The sequence below is a fragment of the Bombus fervidus genome, chromosome 5 (genome assembly GCF_041682495.2).
Source record: "Bombus fervidus isolate BK054 chromosome 5, iyBomFerv1, whole genome shotgun sequence".
Lineage (NCBI taxonomy): Eukaryota > Metazoa > Arthropoda > Insecta > Hymenoptera > Apidae > Bombus > Bombus fervidus.
In genome coordinates, this window is record NC_091521.1 from 1284025 (window position 1) to 1305979 (window position 21955).

At 34.1% G+C, this 21955-nt stretch overlaps 1 protein-coding gene across 1 annotated transcript in view; it reads right to left on the reverse strand.

The window, feature by feature from the left end:
• The window catches only part of LOC139987397 (leukocyte receptor cluster member 8 homolog), a 64117-nt gene extending 43012 nt beyond the window's left edge, over positions 1-21105 (reverse strand). Inside the window, exon 1 of the mRNA XM_072003595.1 lies at positions 20967-21105. The gene's annotated coding sequence lies outside the window, so the exon portion shown is untranslated. The remainder of the gene's footprint in view (positions 1-20966) is intronic.
• Between the last annotated feature and the right edge of the window lie 850 nt (positions 21106-21955).

Consider the following 21955-nt stretch of genomic DNA (forward strand, 5'->3'; position numbering starts at 1 on the left):
TTGCCGTGGCATGGTGTTCCGCGATGGCCGCGCATTCGTTTCACCTTTAAGGAATCGCGCACTGACCTCCTGAACTCGATAATCAGAGAGAAAACTCGATAAAACCTGACAGACCAGTTTTAGATTGAAAACTTCGAACTACGTCTTCTACGTGAATCGACGATAATTGGGGCTTTACGTAAACGACGACGAATCTGAGAAAAGCTTGCTCTAAATCTGCCGGATGATCGATCGTTCTCGGTTACGCCGTGAAATTCGTTCGACAAAAAGAGATTGGTTAACGAATTGGCTCTGAATTGGTCCAGTTTTTTCTCTACCTTCGCTTTTACAGCACCATTTGCGGTATGTTAGACAATGACTCATGGAAATATGTGAAATTTCACTAGCACCGTGATAAGAAACGACTTGATCGAAATTTAAGTTTTATTTTATTCCGCCGAAATGCTCACGTCTATTTTGCCTGCAGAGTGCGTTAATATGGTAGAGGTAAAATTCGATCACAATACGACTACAGTTACACAATATCGAAAGACAAGGTTGTCGGATTGTCAAGCTTTACGAATTGATCCTCAAATAGAAGCATGTTATTTTCCACAGCCATAGGGCTTCGTTAAATTAGCCATTCACTTCGTCAACCTCGATCACCGAGACAATAATTTAAGTTCATTACTCATGTCCATCTTTACCTCTTGCCAAGCATTAATATTCACTCGACGTCAAATCATAGAATCGTGTTGGAATCAACTTAATCTCTCTCGCATCGTTTGATCTCCTTTTCTCTTAGAAAGTTCGCTTCCCACCCTTTCTCGATAGGGAATTTTAAACAGGCCATGGATTTGTCGATCAATCGATTCATTAGATCAATTTTGAGTGCAAAAAGAGGGAGCAAAAAAGGAGATAATGCAAAGATTTCATCACCTAAAATGAATATTATGACACGAAGGATGACAAGGCGAATGGTCTATTTATGTCTGTCACGATTATAGCACTGTGCAAGACACTTAGAACACCTACAAAACGGAGATACATATTCTATTTTTATATATATATATATATATATAAATATTTATTCAGTATAATTTATTTTATAATTTATTAGAGCATAAAGAAATTATGTTAAAATATATCGTTACTTTTTAAGAAGAATTTGAGATAATTAATATGCTTGCGTTCTGTTGACAGATCCTTTCGAACAGCTTGTCAAATTATTTGGTGTTTTCTTTAGTCCGTCTTCTTTTCTGTGGCTTGTCCAGTTTTATATCTAATCTAAGAGTCTATTTATTAAAGTAAAGTATTCGTGAAAAAGATTAATGTATTCAGAAAAGCTACACACAAGTAACGTTATGAAAAGAATATTTAAAGATTCGTATTTATATGATAGCATATGGAAATATTCTTTAAAAATAAGACTGGTTTCCATTACGAGATCGCTATCGTAAATGGCCTAAAACTTCTACATCGTGTTGAATATCGAGCGATTATAAAACGAGTAGTCTACGCACCCACGAGACGTTGCACAATGCTAATGGATCAAGTTCATGCAGTCGTTGAATATAATCGAACCGGCCCCGTTTCGCGTATGCTACTTGTCATACGAACAGGTCCGGGGATCAGGCACACAAATTTCGGGCTTAATAACTGCCAGTCACGCGCCCGTTTCTCTCCGTCACCACATTCCGCACATCTAAATCTTCGCTCCGATTTAGCACCTTATGCTTCCTTTAATTTAGTTAGAAATTTAACACGAACTCGAGATCGTATAAGCTATAAATCTCATTGCATATAGGTAGGTATTATCCGAGACCAAATGTCCGAGGAATGTAGCATGAGTGCGTGAGACTTTTTTCTTTCATTGATATTCTACAATAATATTTTTATTATCAAAACGGTTGTTTCTCGCTTCAGTGCGGAATTCTTACTTCCTTTGTTTTATTTATTATTTTACCACTACTTTGGGTTGTACGATATACGTGTATGTATCATTATGATACTCGCATACTGCGAGGTACATGGACGTCTGCTTGTCGGCATCAAGGCGCTAGTATTCTGATGCCTCAGTGTATACTCGCATAGTGGCCAACGCTAATTTTCGATACAGTTGGAATTCGTCGATTCGAGAATTTAGCGCAAAAATTGTTCATTATAAAAATATCTCCCACGAGGTTGAAGAACATGAAGTTTCTCCGAAACTGAAATGTTCTCCTTTGAGTTACGTTTCTGCAATTCTAACGACGATACAACCTACTGTATAGGAAGAATATGGAATATGGAATACAGGAAGAGTATGGAATATGAATATTTTATTTATAATAAAAGTGTCGTAAATTTATCTCTGGAAAAAATATAGAAACTTAGAAACCTAGTGTATTTGTAACAATATGTATTTGAGCTACTTATAATCAGATGTCAAGCCGGTCAACTTTATTTTCTAATCGTGTCTTAACTTTAATATCAAAATATACGCGACTAGCTTTTTTCTTTCAAGTAATTTTTCAAGAACTAAACAGCTAATCTTGATAGAATTGTTAAATTTCCCTTCTACTCTTTCATTTATACTTTGAAAGACTTCCACCAATATTAATTATACTATATTTTATACTAATAAAGGAATACCGTGAACCTGTTTCCAACGTGTGGCAACTGCGAATGTTTATGTATTTACAGAAAATTCAAATACGCGAAAATATATAGAATGCGTACAATATCCTGAAATATGTAAAATATTCAAAGTAGAGCATTTGTTACAGTTTTTAATAGGTGAAACGAATTTCTATCTAAATGCAATCTTTTTAGTTGTGCCCTTAAGAATGTAAATTTGCATAAAAATCCACAATCTAGCGACAAGAAATTAGCTTCCCAAATAGAGCATAAACTAGTATGCATATGTTCTCACTGAAAATTTCTAATTGTAACAGTAATTTCACGATATTGACACATTTTCACTTCGATTAATATCGCGCGATTGGCATCCCCTTGTGGATGGTAGCCTTGAGAATCGAAGGAAAGCACGTTTGTCGTCGATAATTTTATCCTGTTCGCGTAACAAATATCTCCGTGAACGCAGACCAAATATTATGTTAAAACCAGTTCGCCGTGGTTACTCAAGGGAACCTGCTTGCCCCGGATTGTCCGTGAGTCTGTCTGTCCGAAGGAAAAAATCGAATCGATTTGCATATCGAGTACGAAGTAGCATGTACCGATCTCTCCTTCGCAATTTCATGTTTTATAGCACCTTCGCTATAATCTTTCATATTAGAATCTTTCTGCGATATTCCAACTTGCTCGATCGCTTGTTTCTGTCTTCATCGTTATCAGTGATTAATTAGATACTCCTCGAAATGAAATCGACCATCATGATAATCTTTCAACCATTTCACTGTGAACGGCCATTTATTCGCGTGTTCTCGCTTATTTCACTAAAATTTCTGATCACGTTCTTAACTTGTTCTGTTAAGATTACGATAAATATAGTGTGCTTACTACTTGACAACACAATTGCGAAACGATCGAATCTACCTTTTTAAGTATTTTTTCTGATTTTTTTTTTTAAATACCAATTCCTCGCTCATTGAGTTTGATGATTGAACAATGGATATAGCAACCTGTATAATCTAATTATGTTTGTTAGGTATTATTACTGGCAGAAATTAAGTGATCGGGAACCGTGGATTACCTCTTTAATGATTCTATTGATGAAGTATAACGTAACATTTCCTCAAGCAAATCAAACAACATCTTCGTGAACAGCTGAAGAAGCAATCCCTTGTTATATCGCTTAGGGCGAGCACACTGCGTACAAGTAAATTACGGTAAGAGGTTGCTGGTTGATCCTCTTATCGAGTGATTGCCAGTATTCCATCCGTTACATCGTAGTGTTTGCTGTTTTATGTTCTTTACCTTTATTACTTCTATGCCAGTCTAGATATTTTACTTGTATCTATTACCAGAGAGAAAGCTTCGGGGTATTTAATATGTTTCCAAACCATTGAACATACCGAAATATATATAATACATATATTCGTTTATAATTCTGAAACAGTAAAATAATTCTTTTTGCTGAGGAAATATCGTTTTAGAGAAGTAAAATAATTCAAAATAAAATACAGAAAAATTTGTATCCAATTTGGATCTAGGTTTATTTTTATTTTACAGTTGTTTGACGACAATGAACGATTTCATACTCAAACTTTAGATTCTTAGAAACTTTGGAATTTGATGAAAAATCACAATATATTTTGTAGATGTACACACGATTTTATAGGAAAATCTGTTTCGTGCCAATACGTTTATTCGCTGTAGTATTAATAATATCGATTCTACTAAATTTTCTTCAATCGCGAACCTATCAAATTTCCAACATCGCTGTGCAATATATACACGTACATTCACAGAGCAGGGAAAGACGTAAAAAGAGAATGCAAAAGAAAGAAGGAAGAATTAATCGCTCGAGAGGAATATTAATGGCTGTCCATCGAAAGTTTGGTGACAGTCGACAGACAAATTATACCAATCCAGTGAGACAAGTTCACTTTCCACTCTCCTTGTACAGCGATTTAAACGAAACAAAAGCTTGACAGTCGATATATCAAATCTATCGATCTATTCTCCTATAGTACTAGATACTTGCAGTATAATTTGTAACAAGGAGAGATCTAATCGATTTCTGTGGCGATTCACTTTCCACGATCGCTTAAAATTATTTTACTTCCTCGATTCATTGACAGTGGAAGCTTGCGCACCAATCTAATATATATATGTTAAGTATTCCTTTTCTATCCGTTTTCACGCTAACCGGCCGACGACTTTCATTGAAACGCGGCAACGAGTCCGACGCGACGTGTCGAGAAGCTAATGTCAGAGCCCCGTTAATCACATGTTGTGCAACATGGTAAATCGGTATCGCGCTCAGTGACCGCCGCCCCGTACTTTTTCTTTGCTTTGCACTTCAATAAATGTCAGCAATAAAGAGAAGTGGTAGCACGATGCCCACCTTTTTATGTACGAAGCAGATGGGCAGCCAATAAAAGCCATTCTAATTTTTCTAACGCTTGTTTAGTGAACGAAAGAGGAACTTGAGCAACGTAATTTTACGGAGATACGGTGTTTGATTGGTAAATAAATGGAGGAATTTTAGAAGCAAAAACGCGAAATTCCTTTTCTATACGATCATATTTATTGAAATTGTAGATTTGCGGACTTTTTGATTTGGATGGGATTTGTAGAAATTAACATTTCTTTTTTATCTAATGGTGTGTGATGGAGATACTAATAAAATTCAAAGGAGGCATCATTTAAAAATATGTCAATCCTGAATGAATACTGTATAGTATTTTATTTCCAAATTCATAAATTTTACTAATTCAAAGAATTTGTCAGATTAGAATACTTTCTATATGAACATATACCATTATCTTTAATTATTATCGCTTTATTTCTGGAATTGCAAAGATTCGGATATTTTCCATCCAACCTTATTCTTTGCTCCATTATCTGCGCACACTATTACTTTATTTCCAGCTCCGTAAAGTTCTCGATTTAAAAGAAATTTTACTACCTACTTGAAAATATTGTCTATGGTCTATCTAAAAGATACTCTAAATCAAAGAAAGTCGATCAAATTATCAAACTGTATCCCGTTCGCTATAATTAGCATCTTTTTCTTATAATTCGATCTGAACGATCAAAGCCTCGGATAATTTATGACCGATGACTTTCACCGCAAAAACACGGCGTCGAGGAACTGTCGCGCTATAAAAAGCGTTTATACTCGGCACGGTTCTTCGATATCGTAATTTAGTGACCGAAGCTTATTAGCACGTGGTTAAGTCACGCATCGCATTCCCTGGTGCATATTTTCTCTCAGGAAACAGGTTCACCGTTCTCTTCCGTATGGAGAACAGAGAAGATGCCTGTACATGCTATGCAGCCACGTTTGACCTCGGATTATAATCTCCTTTGAGAAAGATCGTTGAATCTGGCACCCAGAAGACGAAGAGCTGCGAGGACACAGACAACTAGCAAGAAATGACGACTCTAGCAGGAATTTTATTACAGATTCCGTTTGCTAAAGCAGAAAGATAGCGGCTTGCTGAAAGATTAGAATGAAATACACTCCTCGGAATCTTATAAATGTCCCAAGGTATATAAAAAAAATTGATTTTTCTTTTGGTTTACATTTTTGTCTGAAACTTTGGAACTCCTACCTGACTCGATGCGAAAACCGTATTTTGAATATCAGTTGTCGGATCTATCTTATCATTACCCTTATTAATTTTCTTACTCTTTCGTTATTCGCGTCTTTTCCGAGGAGAATATTTGCAGAGAAATTTTCTTAGCCTCTGACTGCAGAGAGGAATTCGAATTTTTATTGCATTATCACAGTATAAATTTACAAGTTGTAAGATTTAAGAGCTAATTATAAAAAAAGTTAATTATAAAAAAAAAGATATTTATGTTAGCATTGATTTTGTGTGATACAGTGGTTTAAGAATTTCATATCTGGGGAATTAATTACACGTGTTTTATGGTAATGACAGAAATACGAACAACGGAGGCCTGTTCCACAATAGAGCTAATGTTATCAGTGACAATTCAATACAAGTCACGAGTTATTAATATTCATAAATTCTCTTACGTAAGCAGCAGTAATAATTTTGGTGATTAAAGAAATAAAATTTTGCAAACAAATTTTACAAATTACAAGTCATTTGATCGTATTGGGTTTATTAGACGAGAAACTACAGAATTGTAAATGAGAAATAAGTAGCCTACAACTCGTAATTTGTCAATTCACAAATATCATTAGTTGATAAATTATTGTGTAAGAGAGCCGTGTAATTAAGAGTTACATTTCAATTTCAATCAATTAAATCTGGATTTTGATCTCGTTTCTGAAACTTTAAGTGAACTGGACATGATATTAGCAGCAAAAACAGAAATAACGTAATATGCGATAAACATAGAAGTTTTTGCTAATTCTTCTGAATTATAGTGCGGTAATTAGGTCGGTGCAGGAAAGATTTATTCGTTAGGGAAGAATTATGCTCGGGGAAAAAGCGTCGAACCGTGAAATAAATCATCGATAACCAGGAAGAATATTTATCGCGATTAATAAACGCGTTTACTTCTACTCTCTATTCTGTACCTTTAAGTAGGGTCGTATCATCAATTAAGTTAGCCTGGGCGGCACGTGAATTGGGTTAAGAACAGCTCCATGAAGAAACGAACTTTCCTACGTAGCCGATCGTAATTTGTTTCACGAACAGAACCGGCAACTTTTTATCAATCGATTTGCCTCGAAGCACGCAGGAAAGCTCGGACCATGTAGAAGAGAACGTTCACGTCGCTGGTTGTCCATGATAATATTGGGTCAAACGATCTTATAAGTCACCACGCGAAGTCACTGTTTCCCATGCTTGATTTTATGTGACTTCAAAGAACGAGAAATCGTACAGAAAAAGATATTGCACAGCCCTAACATGGACAGGAATATGCGATCCTCTTGTATCCACGACATCAGTTATTCCCCAAGAGTGCATGACTTCAACGAGATAATCTTACCATCTGCCCGAGAAGACTGGAGTAATTTTATTGTATACGTTACAAATCATACTGGTTAGCGTATAAGTAAGAACTTCCTTTAATTCGTCATCGAATGACTGGTTTATTCGAAAAATGTTCAAAGAGCTGTATATTGTCGCGTGTAACACGCATGCCTTCGAGTCGTTAATGCCACTACTAGTCGGATAAGATTGGCGTATTTTTTGTAATAAAATTATGCAAATTAGAAATGACTTGGAATTATTCTAGTAAGATGCAGAAAACTTTCATTACTTTGCAATGTCATTTGCATACTCAGCTTATTCAACAGCTCTAGCAGTTTCAGGGATATCAAACGATTTTAATGAGATAATTTTCTCGAAGGGAAAGAAGAAGAAGAAGAAGCAGAAGATTGATGTATTCTTGCCAACAAAGTAGCGTAAAACGTAAATGATTCTGCGATGGTCGAGAAATTCATTTAACGTGTTTCTCTCGTACAGTTAATTTATTTCGCTTACAACTAATTTTTATTTAGAAGTGTTAGAAGAAATATATATTTCGAGTAAACTACATGCACGAACGCGTCACTTTGACGAGAAAAATAAAACATAGCGGCATATATATCTTTTATAAATTTTTGCGCTGAAGCTTTCTCTAATTTATAATTTCATTTACATGCCGGATATATTTCAACAACATCTAATAAACGTACTTTTCCCAGTAATTCTCACAATTTTGATAATTCTTCGTATTTAATTATTCGTTAACACACCTTTTACTCGTGTTTTATCAGCGAATAAGCAAAAATTTCAGTTACCACCAGCTACGGTGTACAGTGTTGGAGCCGGATGTCGTCTAACCTTGACGTAACCAAAATTTATGAGCAAAAAAAGGTCGATGTCGTTCATTCTGTCCGTGATGAGATCACAGTGATTTTATTTCATTATCGACCAGGATCAGGCTGAAAATATGCATCAAATACTTATTACTAAACCAATCAACCGAACCACTTCTTCATGATCATCGTCAACGAGGGACAACTAATTGTCTGATAATGATCTAGTTACCATTAACGCGCGCTAATCGCTTTATGGTCATTGCATGGAGCCGGTTTTATTCTTTCTCGTTATAACGTTTCAATAATAGGTCATAAATTTCTGACAGTTTATTCTAGCTAACATCAAATACTAAAAGACATTCCTTCAGCATAATTTATAATAAAGTGAAGATCATTTTATATTTTAGAGGTCTGAACGAAATTCTTGCGAGGAGATCGTTGAATATCTACGAGACTTGTTCACCTTTTTCAAGATATAATTGCGATCATTTTACATATTGGAAACATAAACGAGTGCATATCGACGAGAGAAATATCGCAGTTCCGCAAGATTTGTTCAGCTTCTTAAGATAATATTACGATTACATATTTTATTACATGTTTAGAAATCTAAACGAATACAGGGAATATAGAGTGTTTATGAGTTTCGTTCACCTTCTAATACGAATTCTGATAGTCAAGATTGTATTAATATCGTGACTAAACTTCGCATGAATAGTTCCTTAACACTTAATGATAGTATTTAGCAATGCAGATACCGTTTCATTAAACGAGTAAGCTCTATATATCGACAGTATCGAACGTTCCAATAAAAACTAAACTTAATTATAACAAGCTGAAAATAACAGAAAAAAACAGCTCTGTTTAAATAGCGAGGTAGATTTCTCGATTGTTACGTATTTTCTTAATTGAATACTCAGAAAAATGAAGTGATTGCCAAGAGTGGTAGAAAAATGGCGACTAAATGCAATTTTCCTGCTGCATAACGGACGTTAGAGAAGACAGAGAAGATTGAACAATTCTAACTTCTGACACACTTAGGCAACAAATTAAGAAATGAATCGAGCAACGATAGACACCAATTACAGATGCAATTAACATCAAAAAGGAATGTCGAGGTTCGGGGGGGTGCACTTCGAGAGGACGAGAAGCAAGTTGCTGACTTTCTATCGTCTGTCGCGTAAAACCGTCTCGTCCCCATGACTCAAAATGTCAAGGTGTTCCCAGAGTGAAAGGACACTCGTATTTATGCCCTTTTTTCGCCACGATTTACCACTACGGAATAATTAATAAATTATTTCCGCCAGCAGCCGGCTGCTCTTCACCCATAACGAATTGATTGCCACTACCAGCTATTGTTCAATCAATATAGCCTGTCACCGATTTTACTATCAATCAGAAAAGTATTCCAGCATTTGTTTCTCTTTTGTCATCATTTTGATTAAAATACTAGTTTGATAAATCATAAAATATTCACATGAATATTTGTGGAATTAAGGAATCCTTGTCGTTAGAAATCATTAGAAATTTCCTCTCCATTTTATTAAAATAATTTTAAGCATCGAAGGTTTCGAGTGCTTCTAATTCAATGGCGAAAAATTGTACAACGAATGAACCATTGTATCTTATGAGTGAACCTTGAATATCGGATTTAGTTCGAATTTATAAATATACAGGATGAGTTATCTACAAGTTTAATTACATCGAGAAATGTTTTAGATGAAAGTTGAATGTTTTTCTGTTTTTATCTTCTACGTAAGTGGGTGCGTAAAGGTTACTTAAGATCTTCAATCTTTTTTTTTAAGCGGAATCATATACTTTGTTATACTTTAATCGGTGCAGCTTAAAATTCTTTATAAAAAATGATTAATCTACTGGCGTCAAAAATTTTCATTTTTGCAAATCTGGCTTATCCGACCAATTGCAGTAACAAAGGCACTTTCATCCAACTTCGTGTAGTTGTTTTACCAAATTGCACTGGACAAGACGTCCCGGACGCATTCGGTGGCTAATTAAACGTAAACGCGTCGGCCGTTTAATGTTCACGATTCAAGGTGTAATAGAGCCACTTGATAAATGTGATGTTCTTAGAAGATCGTAAGATCGTAAAGATCGTCGTCCAGTTTCCTAGAGCACACTCATGCGAGTTAATTGTTTCAGGCTATTAAGACCTCTGTTTTATTGAACGTTCGTCGTACCAGCCTCTAGCTGAAGAGATCATGGGAAAGGGTACCAAAGGAAAGGCCACAAACTGAAAATGTAACACCCTGTAAAATGTGGCTACGTTTTAATTAAGCTGGCCGAACAGCGTCATGTCTTAAATGTAGATTATGGGATCACAGATTTAGAATGAAAGGTGAAGATTCTATGGAATTTCGTTGCTCGGGGATATACATATATATAAAGATTCTGAGATAAATGAATACGGGGAACGCACGCTACAACTAATTTCAGATCTTGGGAATGTTCTGTGCGTGTGTTGGGAAGTATACGTATTGCCTTTCATATTTTCTTTTTCGAGTTTCTCGTCTTCGATATTCTTATATTATTACTTATTACTTTTCAAATTCTTATTACTTGTTGATGCTTTATATATGTGTGTGTGTATATATATATATATATATATATATATATATATTCTGTCCTTTTATTCTGGCAACCTTTGCTGTGCGAACATATACACGGCAACTTTAACGTACAAACCTGAGTCTACGACTATTAGACATACGATAGTTTGGAAAACATTTGAAAAAAATCGTATATCGTCCTCAAACAGTTATAAAGTATTCGACTTGTAATTTGTTTCAGTGAATTATATAGTAAATAGTATAAAGTAAAGCAAACGAAGCGCGGTATTATGTTCCATCTAGCTCGAACACAAAAAACGCGAGTCTACACGATAAAAGTTAATTACTCATTTTTGTTCCTATCTCAATTTTATTTCAATTTTATCCTTAACTACGTCTGTTCTTTGATTCCAAATCTAATCTTATTCTCGCCTTTATCTCGCCTTAATTCATTTTTCAATAAAGTTACTCTTCACTTTCCTACTTTACTTCCATATGACGTCTTGCTCGTAAGAAATTTAATCGTAATTGTTGATTAGCACGACTTCCGTCCTCTATTTGTCCAATTATATCAAACGATATCTGTTACCGAACAACACTTCATGAATGAATATAGACATTGAATGGTAGCCTGGTTTCGTTCCTCTAATGAATACGCGTTAAAGGCATCCATATGCATGCGAGATGCATATCTAAATACACATACACCTATTATATTAGCATTGAAAATCCTATCAATTCCATGCATGGGACACTTTGCTAGCGACTGCCGACTCGATTAGCCATTGTAATTGATTCCGTGAAGACTATTGTTCAACAAAATTGAAGTTGTCAAAACGACTACACCATAGTGAGATCATCGTCCTCGCTGAAAATAATACCGTTTGATTATTCCGGAACGTTTCGTTCCTTTTCATGATTAATTCAAGAAACATCGCTTGAAATATTATTACGCATTACAACCTAAAAAATGCAGAAAATGTATTAACAACGTCATAATTAGTATTAATTATGCTATCAATAACACTATAATAATAGTGTAATAGATAATAGTAATATAATATAACTGCAACAATATTATACTATATACTGGTATACTATAATAACACACTAGTATGGTATAGTATAGTATAGTAGTACTAGTATAGTATACTAGTATAGTATACTAGTATAATATACTATAGTATAGTATACTAGTACTGTTATAACAACAGTATACCATTACTAGTATAATATACTAGTACTATAATAACAATATTGTGCTATTGCTAGTGTAACACACTAGTACTATTATAGTATAGTATACTATATAGTAGTATAGAATACTAGTACTGTTATAGTATAGTGTATAATAATAGTATACTATAATAGTAGTATAGTATATAATAATAGTATACTATATACTGCTATTATATACAATTATACAGGGATTAATCCGCCTTGACTGGATGTTAAACGACTGAGAAACGAACAAGCGTCAAATTAAATTCGAAATGCTTCTGGCATTTCTGGTAATACAAGAATTTCAAGTTACGAGGTGTGTTCCTCGCTTGCAAGAAGAGGCCTTTAACTTCTCATCGTATCACCCGAGGCCACTTGATGATACGTTTGCACGTTGCAATCGATCCGGTGAACTTCCACGTTACACTGATACACGCGCAGAAAGAACTTGGTTGTCGATTCCAACGACCACCGTGACGTAGTGTATATTAATTGCGTATTATTGTGTATGAATCGTAGCGAAGAATTAGAGCGAGGATTTTCACAAAGCCTACGAACATGTAACTTCGGTAGAGAGATCGATTTGTTGATCGATTAGCGGACAGCTAGCTGATATATCAATGAATCATATTCATTCTGATCTTTTATGATGTTTGAAACACTGATTGGAAGTGGCTTGGTTTAACGGTATTAAGATTACATAAGAGCAAATGATTACATCTCACGCGTACTTGACAGATCGACTACGCCCTCCGTGTTTCTTAGTCATGTTTGATCCAATTAATTAAAAGTTAGGGTGATTTGATAATTGGAGAGTTGAACAAAGTTTAGAAAAGGTTAATCATCGGATGAACCGCCAAGTGAGACATATAGAATAATGGAGACACAGATTTTACTTGTAATCCTTTTTCAGCCAATTTATATAATTGAGTTGTACTTTTTAATATTGTCAGAGAAAATTCCAAGGATTTATTACAAATCCTATAATTTCATGAAGTTTAATAATTGGTTCAATTCCGATATTTTCTTTCAAACTATTGACAGCGTTGCTTCCTGATCTTAGAACAGATTTCATTTACTATGCACGCGATTTTAGTAATTAAATGTACACCGTAGAAATGAAAGAGGAAAAAAGAGAAAATTTGCTATCTACGTAACAGAATTTTGGTCGATAAAGTTGTATTTGTCAAGAATGACGGGATTTCACTTACGACTAGAAACTATTGCGCATTTCCTAAGACGTATTTACATACAAGGAAGTTTCTTCGAACGATCCGACGATTTTGTTTTTATTTGGAAACGATTAACCGTTCCTAATAAACGGAAACGATCGTCTCCTTTTTACACTTGTGCCCCTCCACTCCTTCGCTATGTGCAACTCTGTAATTTTCGTCGTTAATAATTCTTAATTTTAGTAATTATGGAAAATATAGGATCGCTCAATTCGAGGTCATTAAATGGTCTGTAGCTCTACATAAGGCCACAAAAAGAGAACAGTTTCATGATTTCTCTCTAAACTAAATATCATCGACTCTTATAACTTAAGCGATTATTTTTAAAACTTTTCACGCTTTTCAATTATCGTTCTCGAAATTGTTATTAAGCTTGTCAAGTTATCGATTGTGAAGTTTTCCTAGGTTCTTTTTTATAATTAAAAAAAATCACAAAATCGCGTACAACTCACGTTTTCTCTAACTTCAAGCTTCCTCGATATCTCTTCTTATGTGCACATATACATGTAAGATCGTAAATCTCGGGATAATTCAGGTGAACGATTCTGAAGTCTAAAAATCGAGATTTATCGTGAAAGTATTTAAATAAAATACAGAAATAAACAACAATTGATATCAATCTATAACAATAAATTACATAAACGAGAAATAACAAGTTCTGTACAATGTTTACCTGAAAATCGAGAATCGATTTTCAACGTCCTGAGCTACCGATCTTTCTCCGTCAATCTTCAATATTTTAAGTAATTATTCTGTGATCTTGTCTATCTCTGATGTTGTTCTCTGTCCGTCCGTTTGGGAAATGAGTGTCTCTCAAAAATGGTTGTCCGTAAAACAAAAGAGGGTCGCTCTATCCGTGAAACAAAAAGAGTCCCTATCCCACGTAAACTCTAGGGAGTTTACATAAATATAGCGGATTACTGTAATTCTCTCAAATAATTTCATCCGTTAACTAATTTACAGTTTTGGACAAACACGACAAATCCTATTTTCCAAGCTAGCATCCTCAAAACGCATTCGAATCGATTGCGTGCAATTTCTCCAATAACGAAGACTTTATCGCCCCTGGCTTTCATAGTTTCCAGCTATGCACGTACGTTGGAAAAACTAGTTGTGCTTGCATGGAACAACAGTGGATAAGAAATCGCGTCTATTCTGTGGATGACAATGAATTAATGCGACCGTTTTAAGAGCAATCGTTCATCCGGCGGCAATCCACACGAAACGAGTCGGTCAGTCTAAAGTTACGAATGGAAAGTTGGAACATTTCACCGTTTCGACAGACATTGTTAACACTTGATTTATGTACGATCTTGTTCGATGTAATTCGGCGATTCGTTGGTCGATAAAATCTTACGATAACAAGACTGTGATAATTAGAATTCTATTTGAAGACAAACGATAATCGTCTGTAAATTGCCATTCTAAATGCAATAGAGCTAACGCTAGAGAATCGTTCGAAGAAGCCGCAACAGAGAAATCAGTGCTATTGTAGCGTCATCGTCGTCGGTTCGTTCAATTGCCGATGCACGGACGCAACTGCCTACACGTGCAATTCCATGAATCCCATTCGCGGCGAAAAATCTTCACGAGGTGCGCACAGGAAACAGCTCGTGCCGCGAGATTAAAGGGTGAACAAGCAACGCCGATCATATCTGGCCGCGCGTTTCATTTCACTCCTGTCTCGACCACTACATATAACTGTAAAACCTATTCTTCTTCTCGTTAACGTCAGAGCTAACTGCAAGTATAATCCAGAAAGATCTAATTTCGTTTAGTTAATTCCTCTCTTTTTTTACAACGCTACGTTTTTATTAATCCTAAGAACTTAGGCTCTTTCTTTACGCGATTCTATCTCGTTTCTTGCCGCGTGATCAGTGATCCACGACAACCTAGGGCAGGGCATCTATTTGTTATTTGATTTCACCAAAGAAATGTGCAGATGTTTATTTATGATACGATCGCAAACAGCGTTTTTCGTATTTCTTGAATTAATTTCTACGATTCGTGTGATTCTCCACTTTCATATTTTAATATTTTAGTGTTTGACGGGGAGAAAAATAAAATTGAACTGCCTCTGATTATTAATTTGATTATCAATTTAATTATTAATTTGCTCCAATTAATCACGATGCCTATTTATGTCTTCGAGAAAATTTTTTTGTGAACGTCGTTGTCGCAATCTGATTATCACATTACCAGTTATAATGAGCGTTTCTTTGCAGCAGACATCCCTGTAAACTAGGAAGACTAAGTAGAATAACGTGAACAAGTCGCTTGGTTCATGAAGCGAGAGACGCCGCTAACTTGCTACGGCCTCTGCTTACCATAAGAAGCATTGACCCACTCGTAAATGCTCGTTAAAGTTAAACCTTCCAACGATCTATCTTTGACTTTGACAAGCATCCTGGAGAATAAATAGGTTGCTTGCTAAATAAATCATGTCATATTCAAACGATGAGGTTCTTAAATAAGGTTAAATTATAATTATCAATGCCTATTTACAATAGTAATATACGTACGTCAAAAAACTAAGATACTGCGATAGATTCGTGGTAATTAAAGTATCTTCATTGGAATAAATAGTAACATTTGCTATTATAATATTGAATACAGCGTTCTTTCGTGTAGATGTCCGAAGAAAACGTCGTTCCTACATTTTGTCTGTACCGAAGTTCCATTTATGGACTTCCTTGAAAGTCTTCAAAGTAGACTTCATCTTGTCGTGGTAGGTTTCTTCGTCGAGTTTTTCAAAGGATATATACTTCATCTTATCTTTATTGTATGATTTATGTATACGTATCGCTGTAGATCGAAGTATGTTCTACTCTATTAGTCATGTCACATTGCATCCTACTATTTTTCATCGACAATTGCACATTACACGGTACTTTTTCCTAAATTATACCATACTTTATACACGATTGCGATCGAGATTGATGATTATCAGGTGTCCAGCGAGGTTCTCTTGAATCTTCCGAGAATATAGAAAAATACACTTAAAATCTTTCTCCAGTATCGATTGGCTATTGAAAGTAATTGGCAAATCATCCGGATCAAACGACTCTATCGTTCGATACAGTGAACCCAAGATACCTCGTTCTACCTTCTTCTTCTTTTACCAATTTATCCAGAAATACGGAATTTTCTCGTTACTTCTGACACCACTTTCTTCATATACTTTTCAGGACAGAATTTTCAAAATTATCGTTCAATCGTGGTTCCGAGTTAAGTTCAAAAATTTGACAAGGAGTTTGTTTGTTGCTAGTCCTTCGATTCATTTTATTTTTGTTCGTCGTCGTGTTCTTTTCTGTCTAAAGGAAAGTGCTATCGTTTCGTCTATTTTCACTCGGCAAATTGTAGTATTAAAACAAATATGGAGCTTGTTCTAAGAATTCTAAGAGATTTTTGCAATGTATAGAATAAATAATACATCCTCATGCAAAGTTGGAGGCCGTAAATATAATTCTAGGGCGTGGCATTGGTTGTAATACAATCGACATTACCATTTGTTCGGACACCCAATGATCTGTTACGCAGCTTCTTAGCATTTTACATAATTTATTCGACTCCTACGAGAAGAAAAAAAAAGTCACGACTATGGCATATATGACAACTACGGCACAATGCGCCACCTCGGCAAAATAATTGATGTCAAACGAGACTTAATAAATGCTCTATTTAAATGATAATATACCACTAGGAAATTTCCGTATGATCGATATTATTTAATAAACAGTATTACCTCGTAGAAAGTATTATCTCGAATACAATGACGCTGTATAGCTACTGTAGTATAGTAGATTAATAATATCGTCCGATACAAAAATCCAGAATACACGCAAGTGTTACAAAAAATATTCGGATATAATTTTTTTGTATTCGATGTTCGGTTTATTTTTGAAAAAATGTATACTTCCATAACGAAAGTATGGACAAGTCAAACTTCAATTATTTTAATTCCTTATAGTCGGTATAGCTACATATGTATAACAGTATATTTCAGTTTATTTTATTTAAGTTTTAAGCGTATTTTATACCTTTAATCCGATTAAATTCATTTTTGAAGGTCGATATACTTCGCAACTTTTCAATACAAATACTCTACTATCCAATACTGGAAAATATAATAATTTTATCTATCATTTATATTATAGTTATACTAAATGTAGTATGATTTGTTTTAGTTTCAATGTGAGATATTGAGTATAAATTGTACGTATTTTAAGCGCAGAATAAAGTCCATATTACACTGAAAGCTAAGAACAAGTTATTTTATTTCGTCATGAGCACATAGAGTGGATAATTACAAGTAAATTGAGCACCTATTAAGTAATTATTTTGATAGTTACTTAAAAATTACAATTATTCGATATTAACACGAATTACATGATCCAGGAATACCTAATATTGCATGATTTAATGCGACTTATCTGCAAGAAAAATTGTCCTTCGTGCTCTTTCTTCGTGTTCGATGGCGTGTACAAATTTCCAAATATATCTTTCATTTTATATTCCAAACATAGTATCGTGAAGGATTTTATCTAATATTATATAACTATGTTATAATTGTATGATAGATGAAAATTATCTTGTAAATCTTTCGTATTTTTATCTCACGTGCGTTCAGAAGATTAGAAAACGACAATGGAGTAAAATGTACGGCACGATTAACGATTAATGAAATACGATAACGTTATCAATTCACTAGATATCGATGCAAACGAAATATCAATACGTAAGAAGTATGCACGAGTCATTACGAAAATGTTTATCCGGCAGCGATTGTTACTGCAATCTCACCTTCACTTCGATTTCTATACTCGTATGGTGGTTTTTCTCTAGCGAATAGCACGAACATCCTCTTTATTAGCGTTTTGAAACGATCGTTGTGCAAGAACAATCCTAGCAAACTATGTAGATCGACTTATAAATCACGTGTTTCAATTGAAGACGTATGATAAAATAAACCTTGTTACTTATTTCTTCTGATTAATTTACAGAAGATTAATTCTTTAAGACCATCGTCAAAGGAAATTCGTTAAGGAAAAGGTAGCTACGTTTTCACTCAAGTGCATATATCTCAGAGATCTAAAAGCAACCAGATGTCATTAGACGCTTTATTATTAGATAGAAAGTAAAAAAGCTATTCTTTTACAAATATACAAATAAGATTGTGACTGATAAGATTACAAAACGATGGTATGAAAAGAAGAAAGTGCGTGGGGTGAGAGTTAATATATTTAGAGATAAAAAAGGAAAAGTCTATGTTTACATTTGCGTTAAATAAAACTAAACGTTGCAGTGGTATAAATTGGCGGTAGTGAAAATAAGAAACTGAAAACCAGTTTTACTTGTACCTTATGTAAGCGAGAATAGTTCGTAGATCATAAAAATCTCAATCTGGTAATACATCCTTTGTTTTTTTATTACCAGAGGTATGGTTAAGTGTATTATCAATGGGTCATGAACTTAAGAATTTCTCGGCAAAAGTTGGTAAAATGAATTTGTCGGACGAATGTAACCAAAAATATTGAGAAGAAACAGAGCAAAATTTCTCCGCCCTACATTCTCATTACTGTAATCTGGACATTAAGCAGAGGAAATAAATAAAAAATCTGTGCTCCAAAGCATCTGCTTGAGAGCAGGTGGCTCGACACACCATGCATGTTGAGCAATTTAGTAAATAATGTAACACGTCATTTTCCACTCGTTCGCGATATATTTATTATTACTCGATTATTTTGATGATTCTTTAGTACCCTACGTTTTCCTGTGTCTTTTTATATACTATACCAATCACGAACAAAACTGTTACAGTCCTGTCTATTTTTCATTACAATGTTAAAGAATAACAATTAGCCGACAATCCTTCGATGTTAATAGTAATTTTCTACGGGGATTAAGTAAGATACGGTATCCTGTTTGTAAGTAAAAGTAAAACCATCAGTTTGACAGCTCTTATTTATCGATTTTGTTCTTATTTATTAAGGTAATTGTTAGTTCGATTCAACTATTTTTTCACTTGTTGTTTGATGGTAAAAAAGTTTTGTTCATTATTTCATTATATAGTTTTAGCCAGACATGGACAAAATACAACAAGAAACTTGATAGATGTAAATATGTGTATAATATAAAGAAATAAAATGAATTTCGTTTTATTAATATTGCTTTTACATTTTAATTTCCTCGTTTTTCATTAAACCACAAAAGTACTTTTATTTTTTGTCCCGTGTCTCTGACATTATACTGAAGTTCCTTTGAAAATACCGATCTCGGGAAACATTAAAGTGATTCTTACGCCCTCTGTGATTTGTACTCGGCATCTTACCGAACATTGCGTCTTATGTTCTGTAATGCTAACGATTCAAAGGTTCTTTACGCCCTCTACAATTTACAACATAATACCATCGTAGATATTGGCGAAGAGAATTCTACAATACCAGTAGCCAGTAACAAATATTAAATTTCTTTAAATATAAATGAAATCTATTCATTATGTAGTTCTCCTCTATTGCCACTGATGTATTATATTTATCATAAATTAACAAAAAGAAAATTTAATAATTTTATTTTTACTAGGCATGTCATTTTAAATAATATAAATTATCTTAAGAGCTACTACACATGTCTTTAAAACTGTAATATGTACATATATTTCTCGTAATATCATTTTACGTGTTGTAATATATGCATGTAAATATTGTCATGCATAGATATCTGAATATGACGTTGCAGTCAGAGTGTAACAAATAGCATTCTTTTTATGTGGTTGCGCAAAACCGAAGGACAGTGTTTAGCTAAAAATAGGCGCATACTGGTATCTTGTATTTCTCTCGATTAACTTATTGAATCAGCGCCAATCTTAGGTTTCCTTTTTCTCTACCGCGATTAACACTACTACCTTAAAAGATATGCAAAGTCGTAAAAATGCGCAATGTTGTACTTATTGTATTTCAGGAATATTTCATTCAAAATCAAATGATCTATCAAAAAAAATTGTATGACTTGAACATCATTTCAAATGAAGCGAATGCTATATGGTTACATACCTGTCAGTGGTTCTCATTGACACCCAAAGTCGATATGTAAATCAATACGGTGAGAAAACACTAAAACGCATAATTGTGGGCAAAATATGTATATAAATATATATAATAAATTATGTAGATACATAATGTCGAAAATTTAAATATTGATCAAATCGACTCCTTATATATTTGTAGACGTAACTAATGAAATATCATTCAATTCATTGTAACTTGAAAATGCGAAAGGTAATATTATTTCGTGATCGTTTTACAATGCAACGTTGCATATATTTCAAATATTATAAAAAAATACCATAAATTATTTATTCTTATTGCTGAATATCAATTTGTGCAGTTTATAAATTTTATGTAAACTACGAAATATATATGAAATTTTACATTTAAATAGCTGATAAATTAGTTATCATTAAATTTTATGATACTATATCAAATTGTTATCCAATAGAGGAACATAAAATCACTACAGATTGAAGAGATCTTTAAATTAGACGGTAGACTTAAGGGTTCAGTTACTTACATATACACCACGACCGCGACTAGAAAGTGTATGTAGTAGTCACTAAAAGTCTTGGGGTAGGGCAGTGGAAATTTCCACTGTACTCGCTGAGACGGTCAATACTCTCTTCGTGCTGTAACGTGTGCTACACAAGGACCACTCGAACTAGAGGAAGTTTCAAATGAGAAGAACATAAGCACATACATGCTTGCGTATTTAGATGTCAATGATAATTATATAAAATCTAGTAGATGAATTACTCTATCTAGTTACAATATAATTACCATATTTAACCTAGAAATATGCAAAACTTGCTATTCAATGATTTACCACATTGTTCGTTACGTATTTCCTATCAATTAGTAATAAGTACTTTACGCCACTAAAAGAAAAGAACTATTTATTATAGATAGGAGTATCCAATCGATAGTAGCACCATCTCGACGAGATATCTCGAATTGAAACGAAATGGAAATCTATAAAATTGACTAGTTATCGATATTAATTTTCACACAGAAATCGAGATCGAAACATAGAGAAACTAAACTCTATTTCCATTGAATAATTTAATAGTCGTGTCTCTTACATCTAGAATCTATAACAAACGAATGTGATTGTAATCGTGCAATTCATTTTGTTTTCATAAATTGGTAAAAATATAGGACCTGTATTTGAACTTTTAATATATAACATTGTTACATTTGTTCACAGGAAACATCATAAATGTGGAAAGTTACTGAATGGAAAATACCACGTTGTTAATTGTGGCATAAAGGTCACGGGTTAATAAACAGGCAAGCAGGCGCCAGCTACTCCCGATCTATTAATCAATGTAATCATTCATTCTATATGCCAAGGGACAAATATATTTAAATAAATCGTTAATACTTCGATCAGCAACATATCTGAAATGCAACAGTTGAGCCTTTATCTTGCCGATAGAAATAAAATTAAACTTATAAAATCGTTTAACAAAACTGACGATCAGCACGTATCTCTTTTATTAATTG